The following is a 25,267-nucleotide window of genomic DNA, read 5'->3' as shown; positions in this document are numbered from 1 at the left end:
CATTCTAAGAGGATGGATCATAAATATCTCTAGGATTCATTACTGTAGATTTCAAGTGACTTCTTCATCCAGAAAGTTTATTTACAGAAAATAGACTACAATGATGAAGTAAGACTTTACTTCTATTATTATTACAACTCCAGTAAAAAACATAACATCAAGTTTACCATCCTTACCATTTTTAAGTGTACAGTTCAGTAGTATAAAGCGTATTCTCATTGTTGCAAAACAGATCTCCAGAAATTTTCCATGTTGCAGAACTGAAATCTATACCCATTAAACAACTCTCTAATACCTCCCCTATCCCCACCCCTTATAATCATTCTATCAATACTTTCTGTTTTTAATAATTTGCTTCTTGGGTTCATTTTGTCCAATTTTCTTATACTTTTATGTTTGTGAAAACGAGGGAGAATATGCAGATGTTCCACTTCACATCTGTTTTCTGAAAAAATCAATCATTGTATTTGTATCAGGTTTTCCTGAATGTCATAGGATATATTGTTTTAATGCTACTGAAACTATAAAAGCAATTTTAAGAATAACGAGCATTTTTCTTGTCATACCTAGAAAGTGATTGTTTGAAAAATGTAAGAGGCATTTAAGCAGTTTTTCTCCTTAGTTTTGTTCAAATATAGCAAGCATATAATTAGCTGGACAATCTGCCTAACTCTGTAAGATATGTTACCTCAACTAACAAACCTGAAGAAGTGACAAGTCTTACAATGAAATTAAATTCTCTATTTCCTTAAAAAAATTACTTTCAGAGAAATTAAATAAAACACCTCCTATTTTCTCTTTCCCAAGAGGAAAGTATATATATATATATATATATGCATATATATATATATATATGTGTGTGTGTGTGTGTATATATATATATATATATATATGCAAGGTTAGAATTTTTAATTTTTTAAAATTTACCAAATTAAGATGCTACAATAATGAGGAGACATTCATTTTCTCACCATCAACTAATCACTTCCACATTACTGGACAGCTTCATGGGTTTGACTACTTTATTACCACTTAATGATCCTGGAAATAAGCCAATATTTTTCTTGGGTTCTTTTTGCTCAAAAACAAAAAAAATCTAAGAAGTTACTTTGGCAATGCAGCAATTCAAATCTTTCACTTTGGATTATTCTTCCTTTCTATCAAATATTTAAAAGATAAATTACCCTCCTACATTCTACCCCTAAACTCAAAGCATCTAAACTATAGATCTTTTGGTTTTACCCATGTTCCTGAAATGAGTAAATGCAAAATCTTCTCTGAAATTAGGATCTTAATGTTGCTTCTTCAAAAACAAAGGTCACAAGATATGACCCAGAACATATTTCTACACCAGTCAAAGAAGTTAATGCCTAAAATGTTTAAAGATCTAAAAGGGAAAGCTTATAACAACTCAGCAAGTAATATATTGACAGTTCAGCAGAGTCTTAAATCTGCTGACAAAGAGACAACCAGGAAAAGGATCCCCAAAACTACTAAAACTAAAGAGTCTGAGATAAAACCATAATCTCTTCATTTTTGATCTTATAACGTTTTCAGTTTTATTTATCAGCATAGGTCAGAGACTCACCATGCGTTTCAATTTTAACCAAATTCATGATTCTAAAGTGCATATGTTCTAATTAATTGCTTGTACATCTCTTAAATTATACTTTTTTTGCACAAATTGAATGAGTTAGTCACTCAGTCGTGTCCAACTCTTTGTGACCCCATGGACTGTAGCCCACCAGGCTCCTCTGTCCATGGGATTCTCCAGGCAAGAATACTGGAGTGGGTTGCCATTTCATTCTACAGAGGATCTTCCCAACCCAGGGATCAAACCCGGGTCTCCTGCATTGTAGGCAGATTCTTTACCATCTGAGCCACCAGGGAAGCCTAAAAGTTGAAAAACGTTGTATATTATATAGTTTTAAGTTCCTCCCACTGAACCTATTTTAAGTCAAGATAAAGATGTTTGTAATGAAACACTATTCCATGCTTAAATACCTATTTTCAAAATATTCATTAACTCAAGGGTTAAGAGCACGTTAAATAAAAGGCAATGGGCTAGGTATTATATATGACATGAAGATGGATAACTATCCCTGTCCTGAGTCAGTTTTCAACCTTCCTTGGATGAGAGTATAAAGAGAACATTATATTTGTGTGACAAATCTATTATTCAAGCTATGACACTTCTGAGAGTGAAAGAGAGGTGGTCTTTAAAAATTAAGCCAGGATAACAGGCACAAACAAGTCTGTCCCAGGAAAGTTAGGACATTTAGTCCCCCTAACTATGTATACAATGTTTTGAGGTTTATTAAGTGATTTCCAGAAAATCTTATTTTATTTTTTTCCTGAAAACAAAACTATGAGATAAATAACACAACACTATCCCCACTTTTAGGTGGAAAAACTAAGGTTCAGAAAGTGAAAAGTAAGAACTAAAACAATTTCAAGTAAAATCAGAATATAAGGGGTATGGCTTCATCACCATTCAGAATTGTCTTGAAAGCTGGAAGAAATAAATACTGAATAAGAACAAACTTATGGTTACCAGGAGGAAGGATGGGGGAAAGGGACAGTTAGGGAATTTGGGACAGATGCGTATACACTGCTATATTTAAAGTGGATAACCAACGAGATCCTACTGCACAGCACAGGCAACTCTGCTCAGTGTTATGTGGCAGCTTGGATGGGAGGGGAGACTGGGGGAGAAAGGAAACATGTATATGTTGGCTGAGTCCTTTTGCTGTCCACCTGAAACTATTACATTCTTAATCAGCTATACTCCAATATAAAATAAAAAGTTTTTTAAAATGTACTGGATAAGATATAAGGATACCTCTTTTGCTAATAAGATTGTACAATACTAGTGATAATGACTAGACTTTTGAAAGATAGCTAGATACAAGGTAAACATTTTTAAATTGTATAATTTTTCCGTGTTCATCAATAAGTTCCCCCTTGCTACCAAGCACAGCCTCCTCTAGACCACTTCTCATTCTGTGCATAGACTTCTGTCCTGGTTACTTCAGGTATTTACCATCTTGAACAGAATATTTAGCATCATACTTTGAATATCTATGAGTAACGGAATTTACTAAAATCTTCCCTTTGAGGACAAAGAACGCTTAGTTGCTCATTCATGTCCATCCCTTTGGACTGTGGCCCACCAGCTCCTGTCTGTGGGATTTCCCAGGCAAGGGTAGTGCAGTGGGTTGCCATGCCCTCCTCCAGGGGATCTTCCTGACCCAGGGATCAAACCCACATATCCTTTGTCTCCTGCATTACAGGTGGATTTTTTATCTGCTGAGTTATTAGGGAAGCCCTGGAGGATAAAGGCACTACCTCTAAGACAAAATTCTACCGCATTCTTCAAGCCACTGGCAGCAAATTCTTGGACATTTTTTGGGACATTTTTTAAATTTGCACATTTGTCTCTGTAGTTTTCAAAAATTCATAACTACTGACATCCAGTATCAGATCATCTAACTCAGACAAGCAAAAAAAAATAAAATTATAAATGCCCATGATAAAAAGAAATGCATGTGATTTTTATGGAGACTGTCCAGTTCAATATTAGCTCCCTAATAAATTGATACAATCTGTTTTATATGCCTCTCTTTCAGACTTTAAAATCTTTTTTCTAAATAAAAATAACAGGTCCTATAAAACTCATAAAAACTAGTTGATTTATCAATGAGATTCACATGTCATGCCTTTAAAGACTGCTAGTAACGTTAAAGGAAATGTCATTTTATTGCTGTGTTGAGATTTATCCCCTGAGCTCTTTCATCTTTTCTGCCTGTAACAGGTGTATGGGACTCTCCTTGTGAGTTTGATGAATGAGCAGCCATATGGAGAAGCCTATAGGGCAAAGAATTGCAGTAACCTCAAGGACTCCAGGGACTTTAGGCTGCCTCTAGGACCTGAGGCCATCACTAGTGAATAATCAGGAGAAAGTGGGCTCTTCAGTTATTTAAACACAAGAAAATGGATTCTGGCAACAACCTGAATCAGCTTGAAAGTGGATTCTTCCCAGTCAAGCCTCCAGTTGAGAATGCAACCTGGCCAATAGAGTGAATGAAGTTTTCTGAGATCCTGAAATACAAAATAGATTCAAGTCATGACAGAATCCTGGCCCACATAAAGCAAGATGTTGATTTGTGTGTCATTTTCAGCCACTGAATTGGTGATAATTTGTTACACAGCAGGAAACTAATATACCTTCCAGTGGTTTCCTTTCTTAAGAATGAAATCCCAAGTCATTTCTACAATTTGGGCCCTTGCTACTCCCTCTAACCTCATCTTCCTCCATTTTTGTTACTGCATAATGGCCTATAAGTTCATCAAATATGAGAAAACTGCCACTAGCTCAAGGCCCTCAAACATTCTGCCTGGAATGCTATTCCCAGATTTCTACTTAGCTCACAGCTCACTTCTTCGGGTATCTATTTAACTGGGTCACTTTACAGCAGAGGTTGGCACAACACTGTAAATCAACTATACTTCAGTGTTAAAAAAAAAATATGCAACACCTTCCCTGAAAACAAAAGGAATTCCTAACCCAGCTCAACACCCACTGCTAATATCTGACTGCTTTACTTTCTCCACAGCACTCACATTGCATCACCTGATACATATTTATTGATTTATCTGCTTATTGTATTTCTCCCTGCACCAGAATGTAAGTGCAAGGGGGCAATGACTTTCTTTTGTTAACTGTTATTAACCTATGTATCAGAAAAATTTGTTGAATATACAAACGAATATATGGATAGATAAATTAATGAATAAATCCAAGCAAATCACAAAGATATTGATGAAATTAGAGAGAAGTTAATATAATGAAGAGTAAATAAAATAATTTATAAAGACAAACTTTACCTAACAAGTGGAACAGGAAAAAAACATTCAGGGCTCTTATAAATAATTTCCCAATTCCACATTATTCACGTGGGAAAATAACATAATTTTTCCAATTGTGGGAATTAAGCTAACTTCATACTTCTTCACAGCAACTTCCAAGAAACAATGGAGCAATGACTAAAATGTTCTAAGGGAAAGAGAGTATGGCCTAAGGATTTACACTCATTCATCTTTTTCTCTGAGATTCAGGCAACTGACTTTATTAATCTCACAAAATCATAAGAAATATACTTCCCACTATAGCTTTATGAAAAGTGAAATCTTACAGTCAAGAAATAGATGAAATAAGGGATCAAAAATGAAAAAAGGATGAATAGAGTAAGTGTTGGTGGGCACTGAATCAATTTAAATATATCTATTTAAACAATGACAGTTATTTGTTAGAAAATATGATTTGAATGTTTTCAAACCTTAACAAAGAAAAATAATATAACCAACAAAGCTGAAAGATTGGTGGACATGAAGCCATTTATAAGCCCCTGTGTCTGTCCTGGTCTTTTGAAGTAAAATGCTGACTCAAGAGTTAATGATTGGGAAATGTGAAGATGTTTCCCAAAAAACCAAGATTAGCTGTTGGGTTGGGGAACTTGTAAAAATTTAGACAGTACTTCTGCCTCATAACAGAATCATCAAATTCCCAGTTCCCTGAAAGATATAGATACAGGCCTGACACATATTTCTAAGTTGTTTTTACAGGAAGCAGACTGTAAAACTGCTGACCAAATGAAGATGAAAACTGCTGACCAAAAGAAGACCCTCAACTGGTCAAAACCAGAAGGTTAATGATGCTTGAAAGCTCACCTGGATGCCAATCAATCCTAGAAATTATCCAGGAGCTGATCACGTCCTGCTCCTGAAGCTCTGCTACACTCTAAAACTCCTCACTACCCTCTCCAGGGTGAGTCAGTCTTCAGGGCATTAACCCCTCTGCCTGCAAAAGCAATAAAAGCTACTCTTTTCTACTTCACCCACCTGTGTCCACGCTTCTATTCAGCACCAGTGAATAGAGGCCAGGTTTTGACAACAGAGAGAGAGATGGTTAGAAGGAAAAGAATAATTATTTCCTCATAATTCACATCAGGGAAGAAACTTACATTATCTCAAAAACAGACACATGAAACTTTTTCATTACCCAAACAACTTAATTTATGCTTCATTATAATTTTACTAACTTTAAATCTTTAAGGAATTTTTAAATAAAAATTTTGGTAGATAACCAGTAAGTAAATATGTAGGCTTTGTGGGCCACATGCAATCTCTATTGTGTTTGTACTTCTTTGTTTCTTTTACAACCCTTTAACAATGTAAAAACCAGCCTTAACCCCCAAACTTCACAAAACCAGGCCAGGGCCTGAATTTGGCCCCCAAACTTCACAAAACCAGGCCTTTCACTTTTGGTCAAGACACACCTAACAGGTACGATCTACAATGTTTGACATCCAATAAAAACTTATAAAGCATGCAAAGAACCAGGCCAATAAATCATATGATCATCACAATAGACGCAAAAAACATTTGACAAAATTCAATTTTCATTTGAGATTAAAAAAAAAAAAACCTCTCAACAAGGTGGGTATGCAGGGAATGTACCTCAACATAATAAAGGCCATATATGACAGACCCACAGCTAACAACATACTCAACAGTGAAATGCTGAACACTTTTCCTTTAGAATCAGAGACAAGACAAGGGTGCCCACTTTCATCACTTTTATTCAACATAGTACTGGAACTCCTCACCCCAGCAATTAGGCAAGAAAAAAAAGGAAGAGAAAGAAAAGGTATCCATTTCAGAAAGAAAGAAAACTGCCACTATTTGTTGATGACATGATAACCTAAAGTCTCCGCCAAAAAAGACTCAAAACTAATTAGTGAATTCAGTAAAGTCACAGGATATGAAATCAATATACAGAAATCTGTGGCATTTCTATACACTAATAACAAACTACCAGAGACAGACACCACTGTTATGGCAGAAAGTGAAGAGGAACTACAAAGCCTCTTGATGCCAGTGAAGGAGGAGAGTGAAAAAGTGGGCTTAAAGCTCAACATTCAGAAAACGAAGATCATGGCATCTGGTCCCACCACTCCATAGGAAACAGATGAGGTAAACGGTGGAAACAGTGTCAGACTTTGTTTTTGGGCTCCAATATCACTGCAGATGGTGACTGCAGCCATGAAGTTAAAAGACGCTTACTCCTTGGAAGGAAAGTTATGACCAACCTAGATAGCATATTCAAAAGCAGAGACATTACTTTGCCAACAAAGGTCCATCTAGTCAAGGCTATGGTTTTTCCAGTGGTCATGTATGGATGTGAGAGTTGGACTGTGAAGAAGGCTGAGCGCCGAAGAACCGATGCTTTTGAACTGTGGTGTTGGAGAAGACTCTTGAGAGTCCCTTGGACTGCAAGGAGATCCAACCAGTCCATTCTGAAGGAGATCAGTCCTGGGTGTTCACTGGAAGGACTGAAGCTAAAGCTGAAACTCCAATACTTTGGCCACCTCATATGAAGAGTTGACTCATTGGAAAAGACTCTGATGCTGGGAGGAATTGGGGGCAGGAGGAGAAGGGGACGACAGAGGATGAGATGGCTGGATGGCAACACCGACTCGATGGACATGAGTTTGACTGAACTCCAGGAGTTGGTGATGGACAGGGAGGCCTATCGTGCTGCAATTCATGGGGTCACAAAGAGTTGGACATGACTGAGCAACTGAACTGAACCAGAGATAGAAATTAAAAACAACTCCATTTACTGTTGCATCAAAAAGAATAAAATACCAAGGGGTAAATTTAACCAAGGAGATGAAAGATCTGTACACTGAAAACTATAAGACACTGATGAAAGGCAGTAAAGAAGACACAAATAAATAAAAAGACATTGCATATTCATAGGTTGGAAGCATTAATGTTGTTAAAATGTCCATACCACCCAAGCAATCTACAGATTCAAGGACTGATGAAAGGACTGGTGCTAAAGCTGAAGCTCCAGTACTTTGGCCACCTGACACAAAGAGCTGACTCATAGGAAAAGACCTTGATGCTGGGAAAGACTGAGGGCAGGAGAAGAAGGGGGCAACAGAGAATGAGACAGTTAGAGAGCATCACTAATTCAATGGACATGAATTTGAACAAACTCCAGGAGATAGTGGAGGACAGAGAAGGCTGGTGTGCTGCAATCCATGGGGTTGCAAAGAGTGGTACATGACTTAGCAACTGAACAACAATGGTTAGAAAACATCAATGGATTAGCCAGTATCAGGATAGCATCCACTGAAGAGGAGAATGAGTTTCTGTCGTAATGGAGCGAGCTAAAGATTAATATGAGACAGAAGACAATTCTAGTTTCCAAAAGGACTACACTTGTCCTAAAAGTAAGTAAAGTTTTTTTTTTTCCCCTGCAAAATAAAATTGCTAAAAAGGACAAGAAAAAAAGACACCTTAAAAGCAGTCAATTAAATGTAGAGAACAATATGATCAATTAGTCTTACTATATCATTAAGATTTTATATTCCTTACAAAAGTGCTTTGCATACATTACTTAAATAACTAAAATATGTCTTCCAAAATGCATCTAAAGAATCTCAAATTGTTCTTTAAATATGTTCCCGTAGATAAAATGCAAATCACATCCCCCACAACATCCTTAGGAGTAATTATCCTCTGGCTTTACTTTTTAAACGAGGAAATCAGTAGGCTGATTCAATAAATGTAAAAAATTCTCAGGTGTCTCATATTAAAATTCAGATCCTATAGACATTTTTAAGAAGAATTTTAAGTTGCCAAGCTACATAAACTCTTTTAAAACAAAACTTCTGAATAACTAATAAATTTGTATTATCAATGAAAATATACACTGTTATATTGTCATTTATCTACTAGAATAAATCAGAATTTACCAATTGCATTTTCCCTAAGGAAACTTTTCAATGTAACCATGCATTGGAGCTGAAGTGAAAAGAGGCATACGATTCTGGTGGTTTCATATTTTCAGTCTACCTAAGATTTTTGCTGGGAACTGAATGAAGAGAACCAAATGAACCCCTGGAGTCTTTCTGTTACACTATATATAGTTCAGGGACAAAACTTCCATGCAGTCTGCAGGCTCTTAGTTCTACCCTGGCATATGTCCTTAGCATATTTAGCTGGGCTCATGCCCTTCGTATATATAGTATTAAAATACAAAGGTGACACAACGTATCAGTATCTATACTTCTGCATTAAAGAGCTGGCTGTAGTGATAAGCATTTTAGTCAGTACTCAAAACACTTTCTGGTCATTGATATTTCTCAGGCAAATATCTGCTCAAATTTACCAATCATGTGCTACAGCAAAAGGCAAAATTTCAGATCAAGAAATAAACATCTTATTACATATGAATCTTGGAAAGTCTTTTTTTCACTGAAAAGCAAAATATTCTACTATAAAAAACCATTGATTATTTTTTTATTATTTTTAAATATCTCATCAAAACAATAAGGTCGTTTGTGTCAATTATTCCTTTGTTACCTTAGATTAACCATACATAAAGAATGTTATTTTAATCATTCAGAAAATACATATTTCAGCATCTAATGAAATTTTATTTCACCCTCTATCACTGTTTAATATTCACCATTTACTAATTTTGTATTGCTTGCCTTCCATAAAAAAAAAAAAACTGAATCTCTTTCTGTAGCAAATTTCAGAAAGTAAAGGGAGCTAAACCAAAGGGAATATATAGGCTCATGCAATTAAAAAGTCCAAAGTAAAACCTTTAAGGCATGGATGGACTTAAAGGCTTGAAAATTTCATCAGAACTCATTTCCTCCTTTTTCATCTCTCAGCCCCTGTGTTGGTTCTCTCCCCAGCAAGATCCCCATATACAGTCAAAAGATGGTTTCAACAGTTCTAGGCTGACATGGTCAAAACTCAGTATACTCTGGTTGCTTTAATTTTAGCAAAGGCCAATGGGTAAATTATCACTGGTTCCAAAGGCCTTGGCTTGGGCCACATGTCCACCTAGGAACAAATCACAATATTCTCATTGGTCAGGAGTGGGTTATACCCTTCTTTGGCATGGACTGAAAACAGATGACATGCAGTTCTAAGACACATCAGAGAAATCTTACTAAACAAATATTTTTTTTAATTTTGATACCAGAAACTTTGAAGTTCACTATCCAAGGCTAATAGTTCTTTTATATACAGATCAAACCATGGTCTCTGCAAAAACACTGGGATACTAATATTGCTTCATGGGGGACTGTCTGCAATTCATGTGGTAAAATACCCATTAGAGACTAACGAGTTCCCATCTGATAAACCCTGTCAGAAGAAACCAGGCTCCCTAACAAAATATTCTGTGTTAAACATTAATCTGAAGGAGGTAGAAACACACGTATAAGCTGCACCAGCCCAATAAGTAGAACTTGCAAGAGATATAAAAGTATCTAGTACAAACAAGAAGTAAAATAAGACAAAGTGAAGTCACTCAGTCATATCCAACTCTTTGCGACCCCAGGGAGTGTAGCCTACCAGGCTCCTCTGTCCATGGGATTTTCTAGGCAATAGTACTGGAGTGGGCTGCCATTAATGAGTTAACAAAAAAAAGAAAACACTCTTGCTGATTCAACCAGATAATCAGTTTAGGAAGAGGTCTGCTACTATGAAGGCTCACTCCTTCATCCTTCTAATTCTTAAATCTTATGTAAAGACCCCTTATGTAAACTCAGTTCTACATCAAGATTTATAATCCTGAATTATTTAAGGACCCCTAGAAATTATTTAAGGATCAGGAATTATGTTTTGATCGTTGGCCCCTTCCTGACTTTGTTCCCTGAACCTAATAACTGGATTCTTGCTGCATTCCTCAAAATAAACACCCCAGTGTTACTGCAGTTCCAAAGTTTCCTTGTTCCTGAGTTTGTTTTTCTGTATGACCCCAAACTTGATCACCTCCACTTCATTCATCCTTTCAATAAAATTTTATTGAGTACCCAAGAGTTTCTACACCTTGTGCTAGGTGCCATGGCACCTAGAGGCATCATCACAGTCTTCGTGTTACTATTACCTATTCTCAGACTCCCCTGGTCCCATGCTTTCCCCATCCAGTCGGGTAAGAGTGGCTTATCAGTACCCCTTCTAACACCTATCATCTCTGAAAGTCAGAAAGTCTTCAAACTCTACCAATTTTACAACCCCATAGAAATTTGTTCTTAAACCTTAGTTTCTTCATTTTTATAGTAGAAATAATAATAATCTAGCCTAACCATACTATAGATTAATTGTATAGATTAAAACATCATATAGTAGACAAATATAAATGCCCATTTCCTTCTCATGGCCCACCACCATTCAAATATACAATTTATATTTGGAAAGGTGAACAATGCTTTGAATTAGTTAAAGAGTTCTGTTAGTAAAATCACTTAAGTATAACTTCTATTATGGATCAGGTACCATCAAAGGATAAACTCAAATAAAACGTATTCTCTGATGCAAGAAACCCTACGTGTTAGTGGAATGAATAGCTCATGTAACTCCTGGGAGCAATTAGAAATTGATAATCTGGCCCCTAAATTAAGGAATAAATTAAAGACTAAGTGGGTAGGTCCCTGCATAATTAAGGATGAAATTCTTCCTAGAATATAGGCTAAAATTATAATATAATATCAAAAGCAACAGTGAAACAGCACAGCTCAGCAACTATAAATTTCACTGGTGAAACAGCCCAGGGGTCAGGCCACCGTCAAGGAAAAACATATACTCACATGTGCATTTCCCTCCAAGCATCAATTAAATAGACACCAAATGTAGCTATTACACATTTATGCTAATAAAGTCTGATGATTTGAAGTAAGTAAATCAATCATCCAATTTAATGGTCTTCATCTTTGAAATTTATCATTTCAATATTAACATAAAGGCAAATATTATGAATTTATAATCCTTAATATTCTCTTATATGTTAACTCATTGACTTCATTTTACAAAGTGCAATAGTTTTCTTAATCAAACATTCAGTAATTAAAAAGCAAAGTAATATAAAGTATAAATAATTATATTCAGGCACCAAAAATTCCAATAAGAGGATTAATAAGATTTTATGCTTCATATTTCATTACACATAAATAGCTTTTGTAGGTAACACTATTTATTGACTATACTTCATTGCTGTCTTTTGCTGTTTTTCTCCATCTTTCTTTCACTGACTCTAATTATCCTCTTTTTTACCTAGAAAAACATTTTTAATTGTATATTCTGCAGTCATGCTGTTGAATAGCTGAAAATTCTAAACAGTTCACGTACAACAGAAACATAACCATACTTCATATAATGTCCTTATTTTACACTACAGGGATGTTTAGAGGAATAGCCTACAATAGAACAAGAAATGAAACTCCAGAATCCCATTCAATTACTTGGAAACTGTCATTATTGCAAACAGTATACATTTAAATTATCACAATGGAATCTCAGATTTTAAACTCAACACAGAAGGTTAAATACCAGTAGAAAAATAAGTATGGGTTGAGAACTAAAATTGTTTTAATTCCACAACATGATGAGAGTGTGTATACAACTGACTTCAAGAACAACCTAACCAGAGAATAAACTGATTCAAACAGCATGCCAGCCAAAACTCAGCTTTCTGCCAAAGGTTTTCCCCAAGAGGTGAATAACATTTTCTGTAAATCCATGGAAACTGCAGAATTGGTTTGGTAATGCAATACACTTAGTCACTTTTTATGAATGATTTAACATTTCTGTTCTCTACTAGATAGTTCAGTCCCTCCATTGTGTCCAACTCTTTGCGACCCCATGAACCGCAGCACCCAGGCCTCCCTGTCCATCACCAGCTCCTGGAATTTACCCAAACCCATGTCCATTGAGTTGGCAATGCCATCCAACCATTTCATCCTCTGTCATCCCATTCTTCTCTTGCCCTCAATCTTTCCCAGCATCAGGGTCTTGTGGCCAAAGTATTGGAGTTTCAGCTTCAAATCAGTCCTACCAATGAACACCCAGGACTGATCTCCTTTAGGATGGACTGGTTGGATCTCCTTGTAGTCCAAGGGACTCTCAAGAGTCTTCAACACCACAGTTCAAAAGCATATAGAACTCTCACGTCCATTCATGACTACTAGAAACACCATAGCCTTGACTAGACGGACCTTTGCTGGCAAAGTAATATCTCTGCTTTTTAATATGTTGCCTAGGTTGGTCATAACTTTTCTTCCAAGGAGCAAGCATCTTTTAATTTCATGGCTGCAGTCACCATCTGCAGTGATTTTGGAGCCCCCCAAAATAAAGTCTGTCACTGTTTCCAGAGGGTTTAGACGATGATATAAAACCTGGCTCCACACTGGGGCCTGTGCAGCTAAGCACTGGTGCACTGTGCACTTGCAGGAGGCTATCCAGAAAAGATAAACTGTCTGTGCCCTTGACTGGGCACCTGTGACTTTGGAAAATTAAATTTCACATTCCTTCTTTATGAGGTCAACACTAATCCCCTGATGGAATTTCAGCCTAATTAAGAAGTGTTGAGAGAGGTTTGCATTTCCTTACAAGTTCACATAAACACTCCACTGCTATAAAAAGTAGACAGTTACCCTCTGATTGAAGAAAACTAATGAATCCACAGCATTGATCTCTAAGATCATCAAGAGAAACTCAAATGTGTTTTTCTTTTGTAGTTTTGAGCTGTAAAGTGTTCAGGGTCAGAGCTACACAAAGCTTTTTCCGTACCCAAAGGGAGTGAGAGGCAAGAGACACATATTTTCCTTTTTCACATTTTACCATCAGGTACATCTTTCCCCAGCAGCTGTCAATTCTTTTCCTCCACTCCTCCTGGTGCCCCTTTCCTCTAACTTCACCAGCTTCTAGCTCACTCCTATCCTTTCCTGCTTCATAACTATAAAATCAGACAAAACTAAAGGCTATTTAAGTAAAATTCATTCAAAGTATAAATATATATATATGTATATATTTAAATACGGATACAGTAAGTTGGTTTTTAGTTTTTCACCTTTGCCAAAACACAAATTTGTCACAACAAAACTTTCACAAGCTCCGTTATAATACTTTCAGTTATGGCTTCATGCTAGTGGGCTTTAAGAATTAGTCATTCAACAGATATTTACTAGGTCTGTGAAATATCCAGTTACTGACAGAATCTATAAGGATAAATGATGGTGAAGGGAATATCTATAAGACACTTAAACCAACTTTCAGTGCCCCTAAAACTTTAAAAAAAAAAACCAAGGCAAATGCCTAAATATTTAAATAGCAAAATAACATTCAAACTACGTGCTACAACTGAGGCAAGGTGGCAACCTAAGCACAATTACCTTTCTCCTTTTAAAACACACTGAAATGAATCTATAAATGTAGAAATGGGAATATAAAACAAAAAGTGAGTGAGGTAGGACAGCTAGTGGACTGTAAACTCTAAGCGGTCTACAATGTTCAATGGATTTAGAGAAGACAGGATACCAATAGGATTACTCTAGTGACTCTGTGTGACGACAGAGCCTGGGAGCAGATAAGGGCTGCACAAAAGATAGCTCTGTTTTACCCGAGAGAGAACTCGAGAAAGGTTCTACAACACGAGCTGGAGGCCTAGGAGACAAGAGTAGGTTGTACGACAACACTGAGGGTACTTGAATACAGGACTGATCACTGAACAGCTGAACAAATCTCTCCCACTCTCGCTTTCAGACAGCTGGCAGAAATGCCATGTGACAGAGCCCATCGCCAAAAAATTTAAATGATTTTTCTTGGAAGGGCAAGACTCCAATGGACAACACCAGACTGTCAATTATACAGTACTTAAGTTCAGTGCACATGCATTTACCAGTATCATGCCTACTCAAGTATACACAGTTTAGACTTAACTCTTTCCTTCATGGGAAACAGAGGTAAAAAATAACAAAAGAAAACAGTGCCCACAAGTTATGAGCATCACACTTCTCCAAAAAATATGCATCACTGGTCATCTGAGAAAAATCAATAGCACAAGAGAAAGTCTTAAGAAATATCCCACCCATATAATAAAAATGGGTGCCCGGGTTGGAGGGTAGTGATTAGAGAACAAGATTTTAAGGGAAATTAAAAGTATTAATTATTAAAATTCAATGGAAGAACTATAAAATAAAGTCAAAACATCACTGAGTAAGAAGAAAAAGATAACAAAGAGGTAAGGTAGATAGAGATGTAGATATTCCAGCCTTTATTGTTCTTTAGTACAGGGGTCCCCAACTGAGGCCCCTAGCCCCAGACCACTGGCAACCTGTGGCCTGTTAGGAGCCGGGCCACACAGCAAGAGGTGAGCAGCAGGTGAGCGAGTGAAGCTTCATCTGTGTTTCCAGCCGCTCCCCACCACTCCCAATCACTGGGCTCCACCTCCTGTCGGATCAGCGGCAGCATTAGATTCTCTCAGGAGCATGCACACTGCTGTGAACTGCGCATGTGAGGGATCTATCTGGGTTGCCTGCTCCTTCTGAGAATCATCCCGAAACCATCCCTCATCCCCCAGTCCGTGGAAAAATTGTCTTCCATGAAATCGGTCCCTGGTGCCAAAATGGTTGGGGGTCGTTGCTGTATAGACTTTTATATACTTTATATACTTTGTTTATATACAGTGGGCCCCAACCTTTCTGGCACCAGGGACCAATTGCATGGAAGACAAAATCTGCAAAGAGACAAGAAACTCGAAATCAGGAGAATATATATACAGCAGAAGCAAGAAACAATGGTTGAAAAGATAGAAGTATTCAGGAAATAAATGGAAACTCTAAAAAAAAACTAAAGAAAATCCTAAAATTGAAAATTATAATTATCTGAAATTTTAAAATTCATTGGGCAGACTTAAATCAGATTGTGCACTGTAGAAGAAACAGTACTGAAACTAGAGAGGTCAAAATGATAAAATTTAAACTGAGCATAAATAAGGACAGATGGACAACATTCTAATTATTTTGAACATCACCTTTCATTCCAAAAATTATCTCAATTTGGATTCAATGATACATGATATGCTCACCCTAGCTATAAGATATGAAGCTGTAGCTTCTGACTTTCCAGATTTGATTTTTTTTCTAAACTGGTACAAATGAGATCATTTATTTCCTCACAAGTAATATATCTATAATTACAGGTTATAGGTTATAATATTATAGGGTATTACATTATAAGGTTAAAAGCTCTAACATGGTAGGTTGTGTCTGGACTCTAATGTGGTTTTCAGTTTTCCATGGATATGATTGACCAAAAATATGTTAGCTTGCTTTTCTACTCACATATGCTGTTCTATAAGAAGAACAAGTCTAACAATTCCTAAAATAAGTAGATTATATTTCAAAGGCTTTACAATTTAGAGCAAGATTAAAAAAACAAAAAGAAAGAAACACCTGCTTAAGCTAAAATATTTTCCAAGCCTACCAAGGACACAACTACATTGCGCTATCCCAGCTATGTAGCATACATTAAAAAAAAAAATGTATCTGAAAGAAATATTTCTTTCAACCAATAGAGCTCCAAAATTGCTTTACTGAATAATTCTGAGACCTCCTCTCTGCATTTGACAATAATTAGTCTTATAACCCTGGTTATTTATTCCCTGAAGTTTAAAATATAAATAGTTCAATTAAATTGCTTTTCTCCAGTTAATGGAAGTTTAATGAATAATGTTTAATTGAATTAAACATTTGTTTAATTGTTTAAACATTAAGCAATTGTTTAATGAATAAAATATAACAGCACTTTATATGTTCTAGGGTATTTTCCAAATACAGCTTGTCTGTTTTTAAGGTCTATATTTTCTTTCCCATATATTAAGATATATATTACACAAAACATAACACAAATTTAAGACAAAAATACAAAACCATTTCTCCAGAGTGCCCAGTACTCTTGACTTACAGGCCTTCATTATAGAGAAAGAACTGGCCCACAACATTTCAGAGTTGAAAGTCTGCCTTTGCCATTTTCCCACTCCTCTGTCTTCACTCATCTCCTAGCACCTGTCTCATCTTCCCAATCCCAAATACCCAGGGCCCTCACGCTGTCCTTTGGATGTCAAAAGTGAGCCCACTTCAATGTCCTCTGCTCAGGCTTGCCTTACACTTAAGAACTCCGGGGAATATGTTACTTCCCTTTTCTCTCTTCCTGACCCCCATCAAAACTTCCATTAACTAGAGAAAAGCAATGTAACTATGAACTAAGCTACATTAGATTGTGAATGATTGATTAACAGACTACTCAACCCTCCCTGGGATATTTTTATTTTAAAAGAGGACACTGTAATCTAAGTAAATCTGTAATAGGCAAAATTTGAAACAGTTCAAATTAGTAATGAGAAATATACAGGCTTCTCTCAGAGAGATATGTTTTGATGCAAAACCTTGTAAGGGTCCTTAAATTATCCCTGTTGTTGGCCACCACTCACCCTCAGCTCCTGACTTGGAGAATAAAGCGTTGACTGAAATGCCCTTTTCCAGTTGTATAAGTGAACAGCAAAGTACTCTCAGAAGAGAGGATGTGACTTTGAAACAGACTTCAGAAATTGAAGTATGGTTTATTACTCCTCTGGGTGAACTGAGAAATACAAATGCTTCTTTTAACTTGGAGTCAAATTCCCAAGAACCATCCTTAAACAACAGACATCACCATGACAAAGGTCATAGCCCCTGTCATGTGGAAAATACCCTACAGATACTCTTTTTATACTGATGACACTTTTTTTTAGGGCTTCCCTGGTGGCTTAGTAGGTAAAGAATCTGCCTGCAATGTGGGAGACCTGGGTTCAATCCCTGGGTCGGGAAGATCCCCTGGTGAAGGGCATGGCAACCCACCCCAGTATTCTTGCCTGGAGAATCCTAAAGACAGAAGAACCTGGTGGGGTACAGTCCATGGGGTCACAGAGTCAGACATGGCTGAGTGACTAAGCACAGCACACATTTTTAACTTTTAATTGGAAGATAAGAATGATCCAGAGAAGTATATGATACAACCCTGTATTACAAAGATGCAAATGAGAATATTGTGATAAGTGAGCCTTCACAAACTTCACGGTAAAATTCAGCTTCTCATCTCATCTATCCTGCCTTCCAGATCATACACACACACACACACACACACACACACACACACACACCCCTCAAGTGACAACAAAAACTCCTATTCCCGAAATACTATTTATAGCATTTTCTCTTAAAAGTTAGCTACATTTCATCTAAACATTTTGCAATAATATTGATAATTAAAATTACTAACATATCTCTATTGTTTATAACTAGGTAACTAGGTTAGAAGTAATTACAACATCCTTTTAGCTTCAATTGACAATGTACTTTTTTCTGTCTTGTCCCAGGTATAAAATGCAAGGAAAAGAACTGTTTACACTTTGCCTCCAGTTTGAGTGATGTAAACTGGAGAAAGCTCTTCCACTCTGGCTAGTAATAAATGTTGCCTTCCCCTACAAGGTGATGACACAGACCTCTCTGGTCATGATAAAAGCCTCTAATATTTTATTGTAATACTTGTAAAAATCAACAACTTGACTCTCGTTATGAAACAACTGCATTAATATCTGAGTTTGGGGTATCTTTCTGCAGAAATATCAGGCTATACATGGCCCCATGACAAATTTTTTCACTGCGTTAAAATATATACTTAGCCTTTGGTCAACCTTTTCACTGCAGTTTACTTTACTCCATCTTAATTTTAAAAATTTACATGGGTGGTTGGATTGAATACTTCCACACAAGAAAGACATAGTTGCAGTATCCATTTTTCTTTTTAGCTCAAAAAATAAATCCTTCAGAGCTAAGTAAACTTTCTACAGTAGACCCTGGCGCACTATTAGTATAAGATCTGCCTTCTAAAAGCTTCCCATTCAAAGGAACATTTTCAATAGGTACATTTAAATACATTGCCCTATTCACAGCGAGATAGTGTATTGAACAAAAGATTCTAATTTGGTCTTTAAAAAATAAAAAAAAAGACATGAACTTACAAGAACAGAAAGAACAGAAGAGGAAACATGGCAACCAAGTTTTAGCAGATGGAAAGCAGGTACACAAGCAGTAACTGAACTACCAAAGACAAGAAAGCTCAATCTTGAGTGGGCAGTGGGAGAAGCCAAGAAGGACTAGCTACACTGGAGAAGAAAGTGGCAACCCACTCCAGTATTCTGGCCTGGAAAATTCCATAGACAGAGGAGCCTGGTGGGTTACAGTCCATGGGGTCGCAGAGTCGGCCACCACCGAGAGACTAACCCCACCACTACCCAGCTAGCTATACAACAGGTTCCCCAAATGCTCTGCAACTGGTAGCCTAAGTTTCTCTAAAATGGGAGAAAGGTGGGGGAGGCAGGTGAGAAGCTAAAATGAGCACTGCGTAAGAGCTATTTGAGAAGTGGTTAAACACCTACATTTCTTCCCCTACTCTCCTGAGTTAAGCCCCTCACCCTGACCCTGCTTCCATCTCCACCACTCCCACTGAAGAATCTAGAAAAGGGGAAAACAGAGGGTCTTTGGGTTGGGAGGATCCCAAGAAACTAAGGATACAGTAACTCTACAGAAAACAAGGGGATTGAGTAACCGCACATATCGGAGGCTAGGTGCTGAGACACCCTCTTTCTACCCCCACAGCCCATTTCCTAGTGTCAGAAGACTGGCAGCAAGAACTTTTCCTTCCAGAAAAGGCAGAACGTGTTTCTCTGTGCTTAGTTGCTCAGTCATGTCCGACTCTTTGTGACCCATGGTCTGTAGACTGCCAGGCTCCTCTGTCCATGGGATTCCCCAGGCAAGAATACTGGAGTGGGTTGCCATGCCCTCCTCCTCCGGGGCAATCTTCCCAACCCAGGGATCAACCCACGTCTCCTGCGTTGCAGGCAGTTATTTAATTGTCTGAGCCATCAGGGAAGCCAAAGAATACTAGAGTGGATAGCCTATCCCTTCTCCAGCATATCTTCCCAATTCAGGAATCAAACTGGAGTCTCCTGCATTGCAGGTAGATTCTTTACCAGCTGACCTGCCAGGGAAGCCTTTCTCTAGGGAGTTTAAATGCCTAATTTAAATATTCAATGGCCCACCTAGATAACTCACAGCTGGAAGAAGCACAAGCTGGAATCAAGATTGCCAGGAGAAATATCAATAACCTCAGATATGCAGATGACACCATCCTTATGGCAGAAAGTGAAGAAGAACTGAAGAGCCTCTTGATGAAAGTGAAAGAGGAGAGTGAAAAAGTTGGCTTACAGCTCAACATTCAGAAAACAAAGGTCATGGCATCTGGTCCCATCACTTCATGACAAATAGATGGGGAAACAGTGGAAACAGTGGCTGACTTTATTTTGGGGGGCTCTAAAATCACTGCAGATGGTGATTGCACCCAGGAAATCAAAAGACGATTACTCCTTGGAAAGAAAGTTATGACCAACCTAGACAGCATATTAAAAAGCAGAGACATTACTTTGCCAACAAAGGTCCGTCTAGTCAAGGCTATGGTTTTTTCAGGATTCATGTTTGGATGTGAGAGTTGGACTATAAAGAAAGCTGAGTGCCAAAAATTGATGCTTTTGAACTGTGGTTGTTGGAGAAGACTCTTGAGAGTCCCTTGGACTGCAAGGAGATCCAACGAGTCTGTCCTAAAGGAGATCAGTCCTGGATATTCATTGGAAGGACTGATGCTGAAGCTGAAACTCCAATACTTTGGCCACCTGATGCAAAGAGCTGACCCATTGGAAAAGGCCCTGATGCTGGGAAAGATTGAGGGGAGGAGGAGAAGGAGGACGACAGAGGATGAGATGGTTGGATGGCATCACCAACTCAATGGACATGGGTTTGGGTGGACTCCGGGAGTTGGTGATGGACAGGGAGGCCTGGCGTGCTGCAGTTCATCAGGTCACAATGAGTCAGACACGACTTGTTATGCCCAAGGTCCCAATCCCCAGAACTGAGAGAACAAGACATCCACAGCAATGCAAACGCAAAAAAGGGAATTTATTGCTAGCTCGAGCCAGGGCCCAAGTTTCATCCAACGCAGTGGAGTGGAACAAGGGCCCCTAGCCTGAATTACAGCAGTATTTATAGGGTTAAGACAAAGACAGGGAGTTGGCAGGTGCAGACTGGTTGCAAGGCTTCCTTAGCATCTGCTGATTGGCTAGATTTTCACACACTCGGGCTTTCTCGGGGGGGGTTTCCTCCTTGTCCTGATAAGCTTGAACCAGGCTACAGGGAGTATACTGATTGGTCAAGTCCTGGCGCCGGCGGAGGATGATCTCAGTTCCTCCTTGGCAATAACTCAGCCCCTCTGTAAAGGAGACTTAGGCCTACCTTGGCCCCCTGAAGCCTGTCATGGCGCCTGTTTGGTCCTAACAGACTGAACGACTGAACTGAACCGAACTGAACTGAAAGCTCAGATTTAACACTGCTAAAATGCTCTGAGCTCCCAAGCAGCTTTTTATCTACTAAAGATAGGCCAAAACCAACTACTTATTTAAAATACAACTTTTAGAATGCAGAGATTTATTCAGAGAGGAGAAAATTTTCCTTTCAAACCAGAGTAAAACATCAAGATACCTCATTTAAGATCACAAGAGATAAAGCTGCCACAGATAAGAACAACCACAAAAAGAACTTTCAGAAACCAAAAAGCATAATAAAATAAATTTAGAAATCAATATGAGTTAGAAGATAAAATTGGAGATATCTCACAGAAAATAGATCAAAAGGATAATGAGGGGTTTTTTTTATAAATGGGAAAGGAAAGATATGAAAGGTAGGTGAACAGTCTAGGAGGCCCACCAATTGTAAAGCAGGATCTCCAGGAAGAGAAAACATAGAAGAGAAAAATCATCAAACATTTCAAGAATATTTGTTCAACTCTCTAACCTGATCAACTGAGGTGTGAGGAAGAACCAGGTACCCACTGGTGCAGAAAATAAATCTAGACAGTACCAGATCCCTGGAGCCAAATAGAAGATTTTTTTTAATTTATATTATAAGAATACTGTTTAAATCATCTTTTTACTGAGCTGGTGCAAAGGGATAAATCTCTCAATAAGGGATACCTTGAAAGAACTCTCACTGATTAGTCATCAACAATGTTCTTCTTTCCTTAGAAAAACAAAGAAATCAGTAGGTGCCAAAATTATTATTCCAGAGTCTTTAGCACAGATTGCCTATTGAATATTCTCACAACCAGAGAAAGTACAAAATCTGTTCTGACCCATTTAGAACCCAAAGCTTCATTACGAACCTCCCAAGAACTGGAAATCTGCACTTCATTAGGAATAGGCTGGGATCCAGGGCTTCATGAGGGAGTTGCCTGAAGAGCAGGAGGCAGTTGGAAGAAATCTTCTGGATTCCTTTACATTTCTAAAAATAAACAGGAGACTCTCTTGATGAGCTTAAGATACAAAAAAATCAAAAAGAGCTTAGGCCCTAGGTTCTTTAATACTCATCAGAATAAAACCTGTTCCAAAGTTATAATGATTTTAGTTGCATGATAAAACCTAATTCCTATATCCTTTTTAAATTCTTTTTCAATCTTTTATTATCCAATTATACATTGTTTTAAAATTTTAAAACCAATTCCAAATAAGTAATCAATAATTGAAATAGTTTTCTAGATCATGGCAACCCTGTGATCACTTCCTCCTCTCACATATGCCTGTCTTTGTTAGACACCAGAAAAATTCTAGAATCAGATTATTTCCTTGTGATATACTTGATGATGATCACTGGTTGTTACTATCACATTACTTCTATCAAGGTAAGCTTTTCTACTCCAGACAAGAGTACAGGCTCCTTTGTGAAGAACACCAAAATTGACCACAGAAAGCACAAAATGCGTCACAGAAGAAAGTCTCTACTTTTAACATTTAAGATTTAAAAGAATCAATACGAATTCACTGAAGGATAAACATTCTCAGATACAGAAAATTATGTTTAAAAACTGCAAGACATTCCAAGAGGAAATACCGAAATGCAAATTTCCATCAGATACTGATCAAGTAATTTCACTCCAAAATGATTATTTATGTTAATATTTCCATATTAGAACTCATGTTGAAGCCTGTTACGTCCTCTCCTGGAAAACAAATAATTACCTATACTATTTTGAAAACAGCTCTAAAAATGATGAGCTCTTATCACCAGAATTGTATTCATGCTGCTGCTGCTGCTGCTGCTAAGTCGCTTCAGTCGTGACTCTGCAACCCCATAGATGGCAGCCCACCAGGCTCCCCTGTCCCTGGGATTCTCCAGGCAGGAACACTGGAGTGGGTTGCCATTTCCTTCACCACTGCATGAAAGTGTAAAGTGAAAGTGAAGTCGCTCAGTCGTATCCGACTCTTCACGACCCCATGGACTGCAACCTTCCAGGCTCCTCCGTCCATGGGATTTTCCAGACAAGAGTACTGGAGTGGGGTGCTATCATCTTCTCCGAATTGTATTGATAAGCTATTCTAAAAGGACAATCCAGTCCTTATCAAGCTAATTAGCTAGTTATTTTGAGTCTATAGGATAATTACTCAAGATGAAAAAAAGTGACATTTTTACACTTAACCACTCCAAATGAATGGACTGATAATATTTCTTAGTATGTTTTCAGAGCTCCATGACAGCTTTTTTCTTAACAAATCATAAATATCAACAAAGTATACAGAATGATTATCCCCAAAATCACTATTTCTGTTCCATCTCATTAGCAACAGTTAAGAAGAATATCTCTTAAATAATTTCTTTGACCTATCATTTGCATTTGACCATATTGATGGTCAATGGACAAAGACCATCAATAGTAAAAATGTATAAAGTTCATATAAATCCTATATATTAGTTGCCATTTTGGAATCTAAATCATATTACTACAGTGAAAATCTGGGGTTTTTCTCATGCATCACTCAACACAAATATTTCAAGAGAGTAAACAGATTTATGTCCAAGTACATTTTAAGAATCCGTATTTGAACAATATGATTTAGCAATAGAGATGACTTTTGAAAAGAAAGTAACAAAAATAGTGTGCTACTCTCTGAGGAGGGCATGATTTTATCTTCTCTTTGTAAGAAGTCTCTCAAAGCAGTGCTAGTCTCTGCTACAACAGTGATGACATCTCAACATTAGTGCTCAATGTATTTAATTTGGTAACGTTCTTCAACTTATAAACAGCAATTTTTAAGTAGCCCAAGTAAGGAAATCTAATCAAAGCTGTATGCAATATAGTTTATAACTCAGGTTGCCTGAGGATGCCATACTATCTAAAACTCTAAAATCAGACATTAACCAGGAAGGCGTTAATTGCTTTTTATACACAATGTGGTACAGTAGTAACCTCCATGTTGATTTTTTTTTCCTCTGAGTCCACTTGCTTTTCTGCCTATGAGACACAGAACTCAAAGCTAACTGATAACATTCCCGTCTGGAAAAACAGGAAACATTGTTGACTACATATCTCAACGTCTTTAGGAAAAAAAAAAAAAAACTATGGTGCTGCTAAGTCGCTTCAGTCATGTCTGACTCTGTGCAACCCCATAGATGGCAGCCCATCAGGCTCCCCCCGTCCCTGGGATTCTCCAGGCAAGAACACTGGAGTGGGTTGCCATTTCCTTCTCCAATGCATGAAAGTGAAAAGTGAAAGTGAAGTCGCTCAGTCGTGTCCAACTCTTCTCGACCCCACGGACTGCAGCCTACCAGGCTCCTCCGTCCATGGGATTTTCCAGACAAGAGTACTGGAGTGGGGTTTGAGAGTTGGACTGTGAAGAAGGCTGAGCGCCGAAGAATTGATGCTTTTGAACTGTGGTGTTGGAGAAGATTCTTGAGAGTCCCTTGGACTGCAAGGAGATCCAACCAGTCCATTCTGAAGGAGATCAACCCTGGGATTTCTCTGGAAGGAATGATGCTAAAGCTGAAGCTCCAAGTACTTTGGCCACCTCATGCGAAGAGTTGACTCATTGGAAAAGACTCTGATGCTGGGAGGGATTGGGGGCAGGAGGAGAAGGGGACGACCGAGGATAAGATGGCTAGATGGCATCAGGGACTCGATGGACATGAGTCTGAGTGAACTCCAGGAGATGGTGATGGACAGGGAGGCCTGGCGTGCTGCGATTCATGGGGTCGCAAAGAGTCAGACACGACTGAGCAACTGAACTGAACTGAACTGAACTGAAGAAAATCTAGTTATTTGGACATATCCTACAAAAAAAAAATGTGCCTTACAGAATAACTTAGAAGCCTTTTTAAAAAAACATATAATGAACACTACTTAACTCAATTAATATTACTTAACCACTTACCTTGTTGGCTAAGCTCCAAGAAAACGTCAAGAAACAAACTCAGTGCCCCAA

General features: G+C 37.8%; 1 protein-coding gene across 1 annotated transcript in view; it reads right to left on the bottom strand.

The window, feature by feature from the left end:
• The window catches only part of IQCM (IQ motif containing M), a 594,059-nt gene extending 571,762 nt beyond the window's left edge, over positions 1-22,297 (bottom strand). The window contains exon 1 of the mRNA XM_060400977.1: positions 22,177-22,297. The gene's annotated coding sequence lies outside the window, so the exon portion shown is untranslated. The remainder of the gene's footprint in view (positions 1-22,176) is intronic.
• Between the last annotated feature and the right edge of the window lie 2,970 nt (positions 22,298-25,267).

The sequence above is a fragment of the Ovis aries genome, chromosome 17 (assembly GCF_016772045.2).
Source record: "Ovis aries strain OAR_USU_Benz2616 breed Rambouillet chromosome 17, ARS-UI_Ramb_v3.0, whole genome shotgun sequence".
Classification (NCBI taxonomy): domain Eukaryota; kingdom Metazoa; phylum Chordata; class Mammalia; order Artiodactyla; family Bovidae; genus Ovis; species Ovis aries.
The sequence above is the reverse complement of the archived record's forward strand: the minus strand, read 5'-3'. Positions and strand labels throughout refer to the sequence as shown.